The 16,858-nt window shown below is 47.8% G+C and overlaps 1 pseudogene; it reads left to right on the plus strand.

Moving 5' to 3' along the window:
* Positions 1-16,858, plus strand: part of LOC138564643 (zinc finger protein 729-like) — a 325,173-nt pseudogene that overhangs the window by 165,031 nt on the left and 143,284 nt on the right.

Here is a 16,858-nt window from a genome sequence, read left to right on the forward strand (position 1 = left end):
CAAGCTTCAATGGGGAGGAAGGGGGAATGGTCTTGGATATGCCCACAATGGTGTTTTCCTCGTGCGTTGCAGGTTAAGTGGAAGAGGCATAAACATTCATATAATATACAATACTCATTGAGTCTTTTCAAAGCTTATGTTTTCAACATTGTTAGTGCCTTTTACATGGCCATTTCAAATGCGTTACCTATATGTTAAGTATTTAACAACCACAACATTTTGTTACATTTCTATACATGCGCGGTAAGCGAGGTAGTAGTAAGGTTGGTGGAGCACGCAGGAACAACCGGCTAATAAGACTGATGGCAGTGACACATGGTGAGCTTGGACATACATACTGTGCATTTTCGTGCACCATTTACATGAGCTCCCAATAGGGTTGTATTTGTCTTCCTTTGCACTCTAGCAGCATTAGTTCATTTATGGCATGGGACCTTGGGGTGCAGTCTTCTCGGCGAAACATATAACATGAAAACCCCGGGACACTTTTACCATTTGCGCATAGCTACGGGGATGTGGGTACTTCAACCCGAATGCCATATAAGCACACATTCTGCCATCTTCATGGAGGTTACATGTTTTTAGTCACAAAGGTCATGGAGAGAAGAGTTTTATCACAGGTAGTTTGCTCATTAGTATTTGGGGGCTCTGCTTTTGTCAGGGGACCATTTTACAGTTCTTTTCCACCCCGGCCCTGCTGGCCGGGTCATGCTGGGAACAGCGATATACTGCGGAAGGTGAAATGTTACAGTGTTTGCATCTAACACTAGCTCATGTCCGTCTGTTCGTGGGAACAGGCTCTCAGCGGATCTGCCAGGGAGCTGCGGCCTCAAGGACAAGTGAGACTCTTCGGGGTGGGGGCCGCGCTGTGGTGCACAGGGCTCAAACCATTTTGATTTCACAAAATGGTTTCCAGGGCCTAGCTAAATACAGCATGTTTGGTCAATGTCTTCAGCCAGTGGTCCACCCGCCACCTGGGCCCTAGTGGCAGGGGGAACCCCAGACGAGCCATGGACTTCACAGGAGGGCGAGGCTGCAGGGGAGGGGGGTCTCTTGGACCAATCCTCCCATACAACTGGTATGAATGCAGTGTGTTATGTTGAATGGCTGGGTACTTGTCCCAATCCACATTCCTTGTTGTGAGTGTCTGAGAGGGAGAAGAATGGCCTGAATGCATTGTATGTCTGATTGGCTGACTGACTGCTAAATGCCCTTCTGAGTGATTGGCTGCCAGTGTGACCCGGCAGAGTGAATGGGAGATCAACAAGTATATCTGGGGGCCTCTCACTGCTAGAAATCGTTCAGAAGCTGAAAGTGAAACTGAAATCGAAGCTGAAGTTGATACTTAATGCTTAACCTTGAAGCCCTGCTGGAAGAGGAGAATTGTTGTTGCTCTGCTCTGATCCAAAGAGAGGACATGGTAAGGAGACCTCTTCCCGAGCTATGAGGGACCATCGTGCACCGCTAACCTTTGTCGAAGCGCCCTGGCAGTCAGCCTACAAAAGACTGTCAACCGGAGACGTGCACCGCCGCGGAATCGCGAAGAGAATCCCCATCCATCCTCCGCCAACCGTGCTCTATTGCCTAAGAACACTTTGAATCAAGGACTCCTTTGTTCATCACCGCTGACCGCTTTCCTCCTGCCAGAGAAAGTCAATGACGCCGACAAACGAGGAGAACCCGCTGGTGGGTTTCCTGCCACCTGAAGACCTCAAAGACACCAGAGAAGATCCAGAAGCCAGCTGTGGTCGCGTCCCGATCGCAGACACCGACAACCCGAAACCCTTACTGGGCCAAAGTTCTTCATTGACTCGTTGCGGCAACAAACTATCGTCGTCGAGGTGCACCGCATGCCTCTTCTTCACAGAACGTTCACAAGCCTTCGTCAATGAGCACCGCAATGATCGAAGCTGCTCCCTCAACAACAACGTTCGCCTTTTCTTCATTCAGGAATCGCGACGACCCATGGCTCCTGCCTTTTTAAAGGGAGTTCACTTGAGAAGTGCCCGATGACAACCCGAACTCTACAACACCTGGTACATTGAAGTTATAGAACTATTAGAAAGACCCAAGACTATATTAAGCATATCTGGACTGGGCTTGCCAATACGCTTTATATTACAGGTTGCCCAGTGGAGGGATCCTCGCACAGAACGGTCTCATGGTAGTGGGATAGACTGTTCTGCCATTGCTTGATTTAACCTTTCGTTCTTTCTGTGTCCATCGTTGATTCATCTTGCCATCTGATTCGTATGTCATTTGATCTGTTAGCAGTTGATGCATTTCAAGGGAATCGATAGTTAAGGGTCGTACCTCATAGACTTGTATATATTTGCCATTATAGTATTACCAGCGTACAAAGTGTGTTATTGTGATTGTGTACATAATGTGAACCTTATTTATATAAAGATCTGTGTTTTCACTAACAGTGTACAGCCATTCCTTTGTGGGTGCTTGGGGACTACACTGTACTTAAGAACCAGCCTGCATCACCTCCTGAGAGCTGAAGCCTTTGATTGCTCGATTACGTTACTGTATAGAAAATTGTGGCTAGAGTCCTCTATGCCTCTCCTCTGCCATATAGTGAGCAGGAGTACAGACACCCCCCTCTGGTCCTTTAAACCTAGCACTAGGATACTAATGCAATCTTCTAGACCAATCAGGGGAGGGAGCGGGACACGAGGCAGGGAAACAACACGGAAGGGCAGGCAGGAGGAAGCTCACACAGCGCCGAGGAGGAGATAAAAATCAAAGGCAAAACACAGTTTACAAATTAAGGTTGGGGTGCAGGGGGTCAAACCTCAGGTTTGGCATGCTACCTCTTGAGCAAAAGCCCTAGAAACCCTAGGCTTCAAACACTATGTCAGCAACCCCACCCACTTCAAAGGCCACACATTGGACTGGATTGCTGACCTTAACTGCAGGATCTCAGTCATTTCCAATGCACCTTGTCCTTGGTCAGTTCACCACATTATCCTCAGCTCTATTGCGCATCAAAATAAACGCAAGATCCCTTCCCTGCCTCTGTTCCCTTTAGTGAGCTTACGTGAACTCACTAAAGGGAACGTTCTGCAACTGCTGGACTCGCCTAACCTTAAACTGTCAAATGACCCCAACATCCTTGCCAACCTCTACACCGACATGCTAGCCACAGCTGTGGATACGATTGCCCCTATAGCGTCATGCAGAGCCAAACCTGTCAGACATTCTAACTCTTGGTTCACCCCAGACTTGTTTAGAACTCAGGAACAATAAACGCTTTGCCAAAGCAACATGGCCTAAAAATCCATCTGACGCTACAAGAACAGAGTACCACAAAACCTCCAAAACCCACAAACTAGCGATCATCATAGCAAAATGCTTCTCCTATAACGCTGGAATCCCTAATGCTAAATGATGCGACACTAGAGAAATGTTTACCATCTTTAGGGAATTGGAAAGTCTGTTCCCCACCCCACCAGCCCCCCTCTTAATCACCAAGAACGAGGCCTGGTGCACCAACATTCAGGCAGCAGTGCTGAACAAAATCGCTATGTTAAACAAAATAACTCGGAGCCACCAACAAACCTCTCACCCACAGGTTAGTGACCCACACCAAGCCGGGTCCTCAGTCAAAGGGGATTCCACAGTTTCAATTTAAAGAAGCAACATGAATTGAAGTCCAATCCATCCTTTCACAGTCTTAAACCCTCAAGGTGCAAAGGAGATGTCTGCCCAGCCTCCATTATCAAGGCATCCACTGAAGCCCTGACCCCATTCATAAATGCTGCCTCCTCCACAGGCCTAGTACCCTTTAGCCTCAAGGAAGCGTTGGTGCGCCCGCTTCTAAGAAAAACCCACATTACATTCCACTAACTCTAACAACTACAGGCCTATTACCACAGTGCCTTTCCCATTAAAAACACTTGAGAGAGCAGCCTTCATACTGGGAATGAGGCAATCATGTTTTCGCCCGGGCCACGGCACTGAATCTGCGCTGTTGGATCTAAAAAACCAAGTGGACGAGATTAGGGACTCCGGTAAGCCGACCTCCCTCCTCCTTTTAGAGTCATCAGCGGCCTTCGACCTAGTGGATCATGAAAATCCTCTGGCACCATATCAGGACCGTGGCAAACTTCTCATCCAAAGCCACAGCCTGGATTGCCTCCTTCCTACAAGGACGAGTCATGATAGTATTTGCAGATATCACTAGTGCCGCTCCCACCCCTCTCGGCAGCAGAGTTCACAAGGCTTGTGCATGTCCCCTACATTATATAACATGTTCCCCAGACCTCTCTTCGATATCCTTAACTCCATAGCCTTCACCAACTATGCCGATGAACCGCAAATTCTGCTCCCGCTCAATGGCAACTATGTGGATGACTCCAGCTCTCTCAATGCCACATATGCCGCCATCCAGGCCGGGATGGTAGCAAACCCCACTGTCTAAATGGAGAGAAGAGTGAAATTCTACTGGTCGGCTCCCCCGCAGTGCTTGAGAATCTCAATGACTAATATTCTGCCTTCAACATCAACGACATTGCGATCCCAGTCTCTGCACCCGTCAAGACTCTAGAGGGCCTCTCTAGACTCCACACTCTCTATGTCCCATCAAGTATGCACCATAGCCTCTTAGGCAGCCTATACAATGAAATTGCTGAACGCCACCAAACCCTTTTTAACCACAGATTGTTGCCTCACTATCACCCGGGCAGTCGTTACCTCGAGCCTGGACGACTGTAATGCCCTCTTTGTTGGAACCTCCTCAAAAAATATCCTGAAGTTAGAAGTAATTGATTGATTGATATTTTATTTCTATCGCGCTCATACACAAGTGTTTCAGAGCGCGACAAGGCAAGGGAGGGGAACAGGGGAGAACAAAACAGCGATCTTACTAGACCCAGTGACATTGAGAACGCGCAAGTGCATGGGAGATGGGGGAGGGGAAAAGTGCAAGGAAGGGGGAGAGGTGGAAAGTGCGAAGCAGAGGAGAAACAGATAAATAACAATAAATAAATAATAAAGGCAACAAACAGTGTTAATGCAGCTGGCAATTTGCAAGTGCTAGGTTTAAGGCAGCAGACAGGGTAGGTCTGATAAGTGCAGGAAGAAAAAGGGGGGGCTATATGGGTACAGATACAGGCCCCAGTGCAAGGGATGGCCCATAGGCAGTGCGGGAGGGTGGCAGGATGAGCAGGTACCTGGGCCCAAAAGACAGAGGGTGGCCAGGTGCACGGTGCCAAGAGAGAACAGATCAGCAGGGGAGAGGGGGAGCGAAGGCAGAAGAAAAGAGGAAGGTCTTGAGGTGCTTCCGGAACCGGAGATGGTTCTCCTCAAGTTTTAGAGTGGCAGGGAGGCTGTTCCAGAGGGAGGCCCCAGCCGAAGACAGAGATCTACCCCCAGCTCGTTTCTTAGAAAAACGACTGACCCTGAGTGAGTTGGAGGTAGAGGAGCGAAGAGCTCGAGAGGGGAGGCATTTGCAGAGGGATAGCTGAAGGTATTTTGGATCCATGCCCCAGAAAGCCTTGTGGACAATACAGAGGGTTTTGAATTTGATCCTTGCATCCACTGGGAGCCAGTGGAGAGATTTCAGAGCTGGAGAGATATGATCCCAGGGCTTGAGGCCAAGGACAAGTCTCGCAGTCCTGTTCTGGATTAGTTGCAGAGGGCGGAGAGTAGAGGCGGGTAGAGTTAGATAGAGGCTGTTACAATAGTCCTAGCTAGAGGGAACCAGAGCTTGAGATACCATGAGCTTCTGGGGGAAGGAGAGGAAAGGCAGAGTACCTCTGAGGAGGTGCAGTCAGAAATGTGACTTTTTAGAGACCTCTGAGATGTGGGCGGAGAAGGAAAGAGTGGAGTCAAAGATGACCCCGAGGTTCTTAGCCTCACAGGTGGGGGTAGGAGGAGGGCCAATGGAGGCCGGCCAGAGAGTGAGGGGAAAGGATGGTGAAGGTGTGCCAATGAGGAGGATCTCCGTCTTGCTGGCATTCAGACAAAGATCATTGGCGGGACACCAATCTTGAATGGCAGTTAGGCAATCAGAGATGAGAGAGGGAGAGGAGGTGGCCAAGGGCAGCCTGAAAATTAGTTGAGTGTCGTCAGCGTAGCACTGGAAATTTGAGCAGAAAATAATGCGCTCCAAGCAGCACGCTGCATTCCCAAGAGAAATCCTATCCCTGCGACTAGGAGATGGGTACACTGGCTACCGATTAAGAAATAGTCTTCAAAACCATGTCCATTACCCACAAATGCTATTCCAACTCTGCACCCCCTACCTGTCCAGAACATAATAAGAGTCTGGCAGAGTCTCAGGAATGACCAGTACCTCTACTATTTTCATTGTGTGGGAGTGACTTTGCTGCTTCAAAACCTGCCTCTCCCCGCGGAGCGGGCGCGGAGTCTGGCAGAGTCTGAGGAGTCCGAGGAAGTCCGTGGAAGTCGGGACTCTCCTCTTGGCTCCTGGCTCACCTGTTTCCTTGTTCCATCTCTGCATCATCGTCTGCTGAAACGATGCGAACAAACGTTATTACGGTGCCCGTGGAAGGATTGACTGTGGGCGCTTCTGTGAAGACCAGAGCCCAAAGAAAGCGTGCTCGTGACCCGGTATGCCCCGATTCGGAACATTTGTGGCTTTCAGCGGAGTCCTCAGAGGCGCCCCTAACACCGGCTGCCGTCCTCGATGATCGTGTCCAGCTTCCGAATGAGGGGGGGCTTTCGCTGCAGCCGGCTTCAAACTCGCCCTGTGTAGTCATCAACGAAACCACAGTAAGTGTATGTGTGGCTGCCTCCTCGCGAGTGGACTTTGCATGTTCTGAGCCTACGGGAGGGGTGGCAGGGAGCATGCGGGGTGAGGCTGTAGTCGATCCACATGAGAGACACTTTACATCGGATTCGGTTCCCGCTCAGTCCGGCCCAGCCGACTTCAACACACTCTCCTTTAAACTGTTTTCCGTTCCAAAGTACACATGATGCGTCACCTAATAAGTGCGCCAGTTCACACTGTGCACCAACAATCCCGGCGGTCATAGCCAACCCGGCCATAGTCAACTTGGCCATAGTACATGGCCTTCATGAACTTCCTTCTTGTACTTCACAAAATGACAGCTGGTCACTGCGACAAGATCCCGTCTTAACCCAAACGCCCTCATGTTCGCTCACCAGCATGACGACTGGTGTTCAAGCGTGCCTCACGACTTCAGGTACTAGTGACATTGTATGCCCCTCTATACAAAAAGAAACAAGTAGTAGTTCCCCACGCACAAGATTCTACAGTGCATATGAGAAACTGGTACCTTCACCGGAACTGCCACTAAGTACGTCGCATGAAGCAGGCTCCTATAATGCCGTTTTCACATACAATGAAGTGGACGAACCGGCATATAGTGTGGGTATTGAGCCACTTACCCGTGCCTCTTTTGCTAACACTGAGGTGGAGAGGGTATCTACCCTCCAAGTGAAGGACTCTAATAACCGTAGAAACTCCTTGGAAGTCGTCAACCAGTTGCTAACAGATCTTAAGCACCTGACCAAAAGCAGAGCGAATAACTCGGCAATAAAAGACTTCTTGCCGGGCGCCACAGCCTCAGCGGGAGGGTCTTCTAATCTTGTGGCTGGTTGTTCCTCACCTGCACCGTCTGGCAAAAACCCCCTGCAGAGTTCCCCTACGCATAAAATGGAGGAAAGAGGAAGAAGAAGTCGCTCTAGTTTTTCACCGAGCATTCATTGCTCACAGAGACATCTTCCTAAATTGGGAAGGGTCGACTCTAACACACTGCAAAACCAACCATCGACCACTCTGCATCAATGTGTGGATGGGCCTTCAATTGTGGTGACACGTTCTGACTATATGTCAGATTCATCCTCCTCTGACTCATCACTTATGGAGCGCCCATTCCCAAAAATCAGACGCCTCCCCGTGAGCAAAAGGCGACACACCGGTCTCACTATGGACAGTACTGGCAATGAACACCCTATACCAAGTTTGAAAGATCTCCAAGCCACCATTATGTCATCAACTACAATAGCCGTGGCTCCATTCTTGAAAATGTACGAACATTTGCACGACAGTCTGAAAGACCTGACAGCTCTAATTCTTAGTATGAATACAAAGATCTCTGAGATGGGGAATACCCAGACGATCCTAATGAATACATCACTGAGCACTAATAAACAGGTGGAAATGGCGCTGGGGGCTTTAATGGACAGCAACAAAAACGCCTTTTTGGACAGAAAACTACTGGCTGAAGTGGCAAAACAGGCTTTGAATCTTTTTCAACAAAAAGTTGATAACTGCGGTCAGAGTGGAGTAGCTGAAGAGGGAGGGATTCTGACCTCTCGAACCACAAACAACCCTGTATTTTGCTCTCCCGTTCGGATACCTCTAGCCTCATGTGCTCAGATTGCGGCAGCCACTGCTTCAGAACTGGAAAGAAATAAAGACATAATGGCGTGTTCTGAAAAATATGCTCCCATTGATTGTCAGGAACAATCCACGCTGCCGCCTGACTCTGCTCCATGTCTTGCAGGATCGTAAATGACCGACCATCTCCCTTCCATCTGTGACTCAAACATACCTCTGTCGACTAACTGCCAGGATATCTTCCTGGAAACCCAAGCTGCTGATAATTTGGCTCTTTTGGATCCTCAAATGGCTGTCCCTTCCGACCAAAATCGTGGCTTGGGCTTAGATGTGGCGGGGCCCGTTTCTGCACAAAAACAAGGTCATGATGGTGCCTCGGCAGTGTATGACATATTCAAGCTTTCCAAGACTAATTCCGTCACAAGTTCGGGTGACGGAAACTGCAGAGGCCATGAACTAAAAAAAATCAAAAAACATGCCTATGAAAAAAAGGAACCGTCGTAACGATTCCAGGAAATTCTTGAGAAACCTGAAAACTGTGAATGTAATTATTAACGAAACTAACCTGAAAAATAAAAATGTCGTACCTGATCCCCAGTCAAATGACGATGCCACCGAGTTGGTCCAGTCCATTGAACCCATAATCGACTTATGTGGCATATCTGAGGAGTTGTTGAACACGTCTGTGTACGAGGATGCAGTAGCCGAGGAATTGGCTGGGGCTGAAGAATTTAATACTTCATCTGTCAGCCTCCCTGAATCGACCCAGTTGATTGACAACACACCTGTTCCCCCGATTGCAGCATGCCCGCAAATGAACAACCAGGCTGGGCCAGGGTCCAATCTATCTGGCCTAAATAACATTCCCCTTCATGCGCCACTCCAAAAGGCAACCAGAGTTGTATCACTGTGCGAAGTAAGTGGGCCAATCATCACCTCAACGGTTGATACGGTTTTTGGTTCCAAACCGTTCATGCCGCTAGATGAAAAACGTCATAAGAGGTGTGATCAATCTAACAAAAGCCTTCGCAAAACGGAAGATTTAGGGGCCCAAGTTGCTGTTGATCCTTGTAGCAACTCATCATCGTTGGAGGTCGCGAAGCACGACTTAACACGCCTTTACCCTAGGGACTCTGTCCCGATTAGGTTGTCACAGTCTAAGGTTAACGGATTACCGCAAATTAGAGCTCCATTAAAAAAGTACCTTACAAATGCTCCCTCCAAGAACTCGCATTTGAAAAATGATTCATCTTACCATCAAGTACTCTTGGAACGAATTGATTCTGCAGACGACCTAATAATGAATCGCCATAATGTCCTGTGGCTATGCCATCTGGTACCAAGTCTCAGGGCAATTGAATCTGGTGACTTGAAAATTGTCTAATTTTTTGAAGAAACCAAGAATGGCGCAGTCATCTTGCATGTCCAGTCTAAGCTCATAGTTGACACTTTGCTCCAATCTGGCCCGGTGTTACTATCTCTCGGTTTTGACATTTCTTTAGCCCCTATACGTGTTCCAACTGAGGTCTTGAATGATGTTGTGAACCTGGCAGAGGACGGAAGTGCCTATAAAAATCCTTCAGCACGCCCGAGTGAACGTGGCTCCTCAGCCTTCCATCAAAGCACTCTCTCTCCAACACAGAACACTCAGAAGTCTTTGAGTGGAACCTCCAGCCACAATAACATAAAAATAACAATACAAGGAGCTAGCCAAGCGCATCGGTTTGCAGATCTGCCTGAGACTGACATGCCATCTAGGGCGAATGGAAATGATTGGTCCTGGGTTGCTGAAACCCTAAATAACACCACGTCATGTTAACGCCAAGCCTTCAAACGACATAACAACCAAAAAATTACACATTGGGATCCTGGAACACCAGGGGCTTTAGTCATTTGTTCAATTCCACCTGGGCCGACGAGTTAGATCTCATCTGTCTACAAGAGACAAGGCTATGTGAAAAACCAATTCTGGAGGCTTTTGAAATCGCCCACACTTCAGCCATTAAACAGACTAGGGGTAGACCTATGTCGGGTCTCCTGGTAGCCGTCAGGATTAACTCAGGGCTTCGGATTCTGAACTCAATTGGCATCTCTCCTTATATCCAAGTGACTACGATTTGTGATGGAAGCCCCGCTATCAGCCCGGCAACCAACCTCTGTATTTTCAATCTTTACTGGAACCATGGGGCAACCAGAGCAAAAAACTTCATAGACGAAGTCACTAAGACCATAGATGAGCTCACGGAATCTGGCCAGCTATATGACTTGATCATTTGCGGCGACCTTAACATCGATTGCCTTAGTCATTTAAACGCACCAGGGCTCAAGAAGAATGCTAACTCCGTAGAACTCCATCTGAAAACTCAGTGGTGTCTGGAAATGGAGCTGCGGGATTTGGTGATGCTGAATGGCCAAACCCTGGGCGATATTCCCGCAGCCCCAACTTGGAGACGAGGGGATTCTAGCTCTACCTTAGATTACATCTTTGTATCCAATAGGATTCACATGAGAACGACCGGCTTGTCTGTTCAAACAATGAAGCACAGTGACCATGATATGGTGGTCTTGTCATTTGTGGCAAACGGCAGAACGCACCAGGATCGCTGGGCTTTTTCAGTGAGAACAGGAGCCAGAAGGATTCGGCTAAATCTAGATTCTACCGAGTTGGGCCACATTTTGATGAGTTACCAGCTGTCCGAATCCTTGGAATACAACCATCTCTTAATCCAATACCAAGAACTCAGAACTCTCACGGGAAACAGCCTATTTATATCGAAACATAAATTTGACCTCCTGGTGCAACAACGGAAACGCCTTCTACGCTGGCAGTTAAGAACGGCCCGCAAACAAAGGCCTACTGTTGCCATTGGTCTTGCAAAAAAATTCAAACAAGGCTATAAGAACTGGCTTAAATCTCACAAGTGCATCATGATGCAAAATGACGCAGAGCTTATGCTATCAAAAATGAAGAGCTCCAACTCTGCTGACTACTGGAGATTGATAAACGATAATCTTGCTCCACAACATGCTCTTCAGGCAAACCTGGTCTCTGAGTCTGAGTGGGTATCCTTCTACGCCGACCTCTTCAGTAAAACCAATGAGGTCGATGTATGGACCCCTCGTGTCCTGTCACACTGGGACCTAGTATTCGAGCACGAGGACATTCTTAGAGTCATCAAGAATCTGAATAACTCAAGAGCCCCTGGTCCAGATGCTTAACTAATTTTACGCTCAAACTTCAGCCAGAAGCATGGACCACCTTTTGTGAGCTGCTGTTCAACAGGATTGTCAAATGCTGCGAGACCCGTTCATCGTGGAAATCTGCAGTGATCATACCCATCTTCAAAAAAGGCGACCGTCGCAACCCAAAGAACTATAGACCAATTGCACTTCTTGATGTGCTGGGTAAGGTCTATGCCACTCTTTTACAACAAAAATTGACGGACTGGTCCACACATTGCAACCAGGTGGACCCCAGACAAACTGGTTTTGTTAAAGGGTTGGGCTGCGGTGTTAACCTTCTAATACTGAACTTACTGAAAATGGAAGCACTGCGATCAAACTCCAAAATCTATCTCGCACTGGTTGACTTGTCCCAGGCGTTCGACAGTATAAATAGAGATTTGCTGGTCTAAACTGACCAAATGGAACTGTCCTGAAAGTCTACTGTCCACTATCCACGAACTTCATATGAACACGAACGTTAGGTTTCCCTTTTGGTCCAAGCGAACTCTATCTTCACCCATTAACACCTCTCGAGGTGTCAAGCAAGGCTGCCCTCTTGCGGCAATTATATTTAACCTGTTTATATCTGATATCAAAGATGTTTTCAATGGACTACACACTTTCCCACCCAAACTTCACGGCTCACATGTAGACTACCTAGTCTACGCAGATGACATCATTCTGATGGACTCAACTCCCATAGGTTTACAGCGGAAACTCGCTGCCGTGGAAAAATACCTAACTGACAACGGGCTGGTTATTAACAGAGGGAAATGTGAAGCCATCGTTTTTGAAAGACTGCAAGGTTTCAAACCTAATGGGCAGAAATGTAAATGGTATGTGAATAAAGAACCCATTGGGCACGTACTTAACACCAGATATTTGGGAATGCAACTAAGTGCGAGTAGAAATGACGCACCTTGGGTGGACGCAGCCAAGAAAAAATGCCGACAATTGGCATGCCAAGCAGTCCTGATTAATAAAAAAATTGGGAAATTCTCTCTAAAACCAACGATAACCTTTTTCCAGCAGAAGGTGGTACCCTCATTGATTTACGCCGGGGAAAACGCTTTTGGTTGTGGGTCCGAAGTGTGGAGCTCTTTGGAAAGCATTTTTTGGTCCAGGGTTCTCCATTTGCCTAAAGGCACCTCTACAGTTTGTGCCAGATATGAGCTTGGGTACATCTCAATGCAAGCGAGAGTTACTTGTAATCTGTTAAGTGTCTTTAGGAAACTAAATTCAAGCAATCCAACCCCCCAGATGGAGATTCTTCACAGTCTAGAACTCGCCAAAGCCCCCTCAATCTTATTCCAATGGAATAAGTTATGTCATGACGTGCTCAGCTCCTATGACATCACGACACAATTGTTGCTCGAGAATCCTGATGCTGCAAAACTAACGCTTTGGAGAAATGATTGGATTTACACCTGTACCCAAAGAGCTGCTTCTAAATCTATGCTTGAAGCGCCGGCCGAGGCAAGAGCCTATGGCTGGGTCCCGCCCTATCTGTCGTGCTTCCCGGACCAGTGGTCTCGTGCCTCCTATTTGCAGTTTAGGCTGAATGCCATGCCAACCAAGGAACGCCTTTGCTACTGGTCCCAATCTACGGACCTGGACCTCACGTGTCTGTTCTGCTCCACCAACAAGGAAACACTTAAACATTTGATTTTAGTATGTCCCGAGTTGGAGAGCGAAAGAAATAACATCTTTAGGCCAATAACAACGAACTTTCAATTCCTAACTCGAGATGACTGGTGGAGAGCCCTGTTTGATGGGTCAAACAGAGTGGTGTTGTACGCATTAGTTTCTTTTCTTCGAGTCGTAAAAGACCGCTTATACGCCGTCCCGGTGGAGCAACCCGCTGGGACATCCTGAGGTCTGTATTGGAGGCTGCTGTTAACAGTAAAAGTCCGGGGTAATAGCGGATGATTTGTGAGCTTTCATTAATTTGGATTGTATGTTAATTTTTCTCTTTTTAAAGGTTTGTAATAAAACCATTAAAAAATTAAAAAAAATAAAAATAAGAGCCTACTCTACCAGACCAACCAGAACACCATATGCCTACCATATTGTGCAACCCAAATTCAGATTTGCAGAAGCAGGGTGCATCAGCTTCCCGTACATTGCAGCAAAACAGTGGAATGCCCTGCCACCCTCCCTGAGAGCCGAACCTTCCTACTGGATGTTCCTGAAAACTATATTTCAATAAACTGTATTACAACACTGTACATATGCTCATCTGATGTTGCTGAATTGTGAGTAACTGGTTATAACAGCACCTCAATGCCTCCGGGCTGCTGCACGCTTTATATGTGAAAATGAATACGATCTCTAGAATATCTGTTGTGCACAAACTTTCCTATCCTTCCATGCTAGTGCATTTCTGGTTTCATCTCTTCTCTTTTTCGATCTTGATTATTGCTTTGCCTTTCTGATTGGTCATCTCGTCTCTCAACGTACTGCCACCTGTTCTGTTTGTAACCCTGCTATTCTTCTTCTGTACTCCTCATACTCTTGTTCCTCCAGCACTGCCTCTTCTCTACCAATCGCTCTCCTGTCTTCTCTTTCACTTTCTCGCTTTTGTACATAAACGTTCTCATGGCTTTGCTCCATATTATCTTTCCTTGTTGGTCACTCTTTTATTCTCCTACACATGCTCCTCAGTCCTACTTTTTACACTTCCTATCTGTGCTCAGCCACTTATAGCCCCTTCTTGATTTCACTCTTGCGCGCATCTCACCCTTAAGCAATGGAACCATCTTCCACTATCCATTCATTCCTCTCCTTCATCTCTTGTGGACCGTGTTAAATGCCCATTTCTTCTCACTTATTTCTAACAACTCATTAACTGCCTGCTTTCTTCGGTTCCATGTGGTAAAATCGTGGCAAAAAATTGCTGTTTACACAAATAATTGCAGCAAAACGGCTTTGGTTTTGACGCCGCAATACATGTAAAGGATGTAGGGTCACCCCCGCAACCCTCAGACCCATTATACCATTTAAGGGGAGCAGGGGACACCCCTGCAACCCTTGCTCCCCCTAAAAAAGGTATAATGGTATACACCTTTACTGGGTCAAACCGCAGCATTTTTGCTGCAATTTTTTGTAAAGGTGACATTTTTGCCCCAATTTTATTACTGCATACCCTTTCTTCTTCTGATTGTATTTCTTTAGCCACTATGTGTGCCATTTTGTTCCGTCTTATGTTTAGCGCTTTAAGAAAGCGCTTCATAAATATCAATGATAGATATGGCATTTATAACGTGCCTATTCAAGGCGTAACGAGGCAAGGGAGGGGAAACAAAGGGAGGACAAGACAGCAATCTTACTAGGCCAAGTGACATTGAGATTGTGCAAGTGGAGGGGAGAGGGAAGGGGAAAAGTGCGAGGGGGAGAAAGTACAGGATACAGAAAACAAGTAGCACGGCCACCAGATGGGAGTGCAAGGGTTGAGTGCAGACAACGAGAGTCCGATAAGTGCAGGTAAAGGGACTGTAGGGTTACAGATACAAGTGCAAGGGTTGCCAGAAGGCAGTGCAAGGGTGCAACTGGGTCGGCAGGGACCTGGGCCCGAAGTTCAGAGAGTGGCCAGGTGACCAGTGCAGTATCAGACAGGAGATCAGCAGGGAAGAGGAAGAGGGAAGGCAGAAGCATTGAGCTGCTTCCGGAACCGGAGGTGGTTCTGCTTAATTTTCAGAGAGGCAGGGAGGCTGTTCTAGAGTGAGGTATCGGCCGTAAAGGGAGGGGATTCCCACCAACTCGTTGCCTGGAGAAGTACCTGACCCTCAAGGAGTTGGAGGTGGAGGAGTGAAGAGCTTGAGTAGGAAGATATTTTAGAAGAGAGAGTTTGCGGTATTGCAGACTCAGGCCCCAGAAGGCCTTGTGAACAATGCAAAGGGTCTTGAACGTGATTCTTGCAGCCACTGGGTGCCAATGGAGAGATTTTAGAGCTGGAGAGATACGATCCCTGGGCTTGCGGACAAGGACAAGTCTCGCAGTCCTGTTCTGGATGAGTTGCAGAGGGCGGAGAGTAGAAGCGGGCAGATTTAGAAAGAGGCTGTTGCAGGAGTCAATCCTTGAGAGAAGCAGAGCTCTGGAGACGGAGAGCTTCTTGGGGAAGCCGGGGAAAGGAAGAATACCTCTGAGGAGGTGCAGCTGGTAGTTGGACTTCTTAGAGACGTCCGAGATGTGAGGAGAGAAGGAGAGGGTGCAGTTGAAGATGAGCGCGAGGTTCTTAGCCTCACAGGTGGGAGCAGGAAGAGGGCCAACAGAGGCCGGCCAGAGAGTGGCAGGAAAAGAAGGTGCAGGTGTGCTGATGAGGAGGATCTCCGTCTTACTGGCATTCAGGCAGAGATCATTGGCGGCACACCACTCCTGGATTGCAGATCGACAATCCGGGATGACAGAAGAGGAAGCAGAGGGGAGCCTGAAAACGGAGCTGGGTGTCATTCGTATAGCACTGAAAGTTGGAGGAGAGAGCAGCAATGCGGAGGGCGAGAGGAGCCAGGTATTGGTTGAACAGCCAGGGAGTGAGGTTAGACCCCTGGGGAATACCACAGGTAGCGATAGAGGAGAGGAAGGACCCAAGTTGGACCTGGGAGGGTCGATCAGAGAGGAACGAGGTCAGCCAAGCCAGAGCCTGATCAGTGATACCCAGGTTATCACGCAGACGATTGAGCAGGATGGCATGGTTGACTGGTTTGACTGTGTCAAAGGCAGAAGAGAGATCGAGTAGGATGAGGACAGAGGGGAGATTAGCATCAAGGTTAGAGAGCAAGTCTTCACGGATGTTCAGGAGAGCAGTTTCCGTACTTCTGGCAGCTCTGAAGCTAGACTGATGGTCATGGAGACAGCCAACAGATTCAGTGTGAAGATTAAGCAGGGAGATGGCCAGCTTTTCCAGGAGTTTACCCAGGAAAGCACTGAAAAACAAATATTTTCAAAGTGGACCCTACTTCTGAGCTTTGGTGCTAAGGGGTAATTCCCACATTGGATTGAACACCTCTTTTTACCGCTAGGCAGGAAAATGGGAATGAGGTGCAAATTAAGCGTCCAATGGTGCTAACTCAATGAGTCCAGTGCAATAAAACAGTAAAAGCAACATGTGAGGAGAAATGCATCTTACCATCTGGAGACGAATAAACCGGTACCGTGTACTGCACTATTGATGGGTGCATGTCTGCCATAACATCTGTGTGCCTAAAAGCACACACTTCCCAGGCCTCTAAAAAGAAGAACACTTGCCTAAGATCTGCTCCGGTTTAAAACAGATTGATACCAATTGGCAGTTATCTA

This window comes from Ambystoma mexicanum, chromosome 1p (genome assembly GCF_040938575.1).
Source record: "Ambystoma mexicanum isolate Mex_15411 chromosome 1p, UKY_AmexF1_1, whole genome shotgun sequence".
Classification (NCBI taxonomy): domain Eukaryota; kingdom Metazoa; phylum Chordata; class Amphibia; order Caudata; family Ambystomatidae; genus Ambystoma; species Ambystoma mexicanum.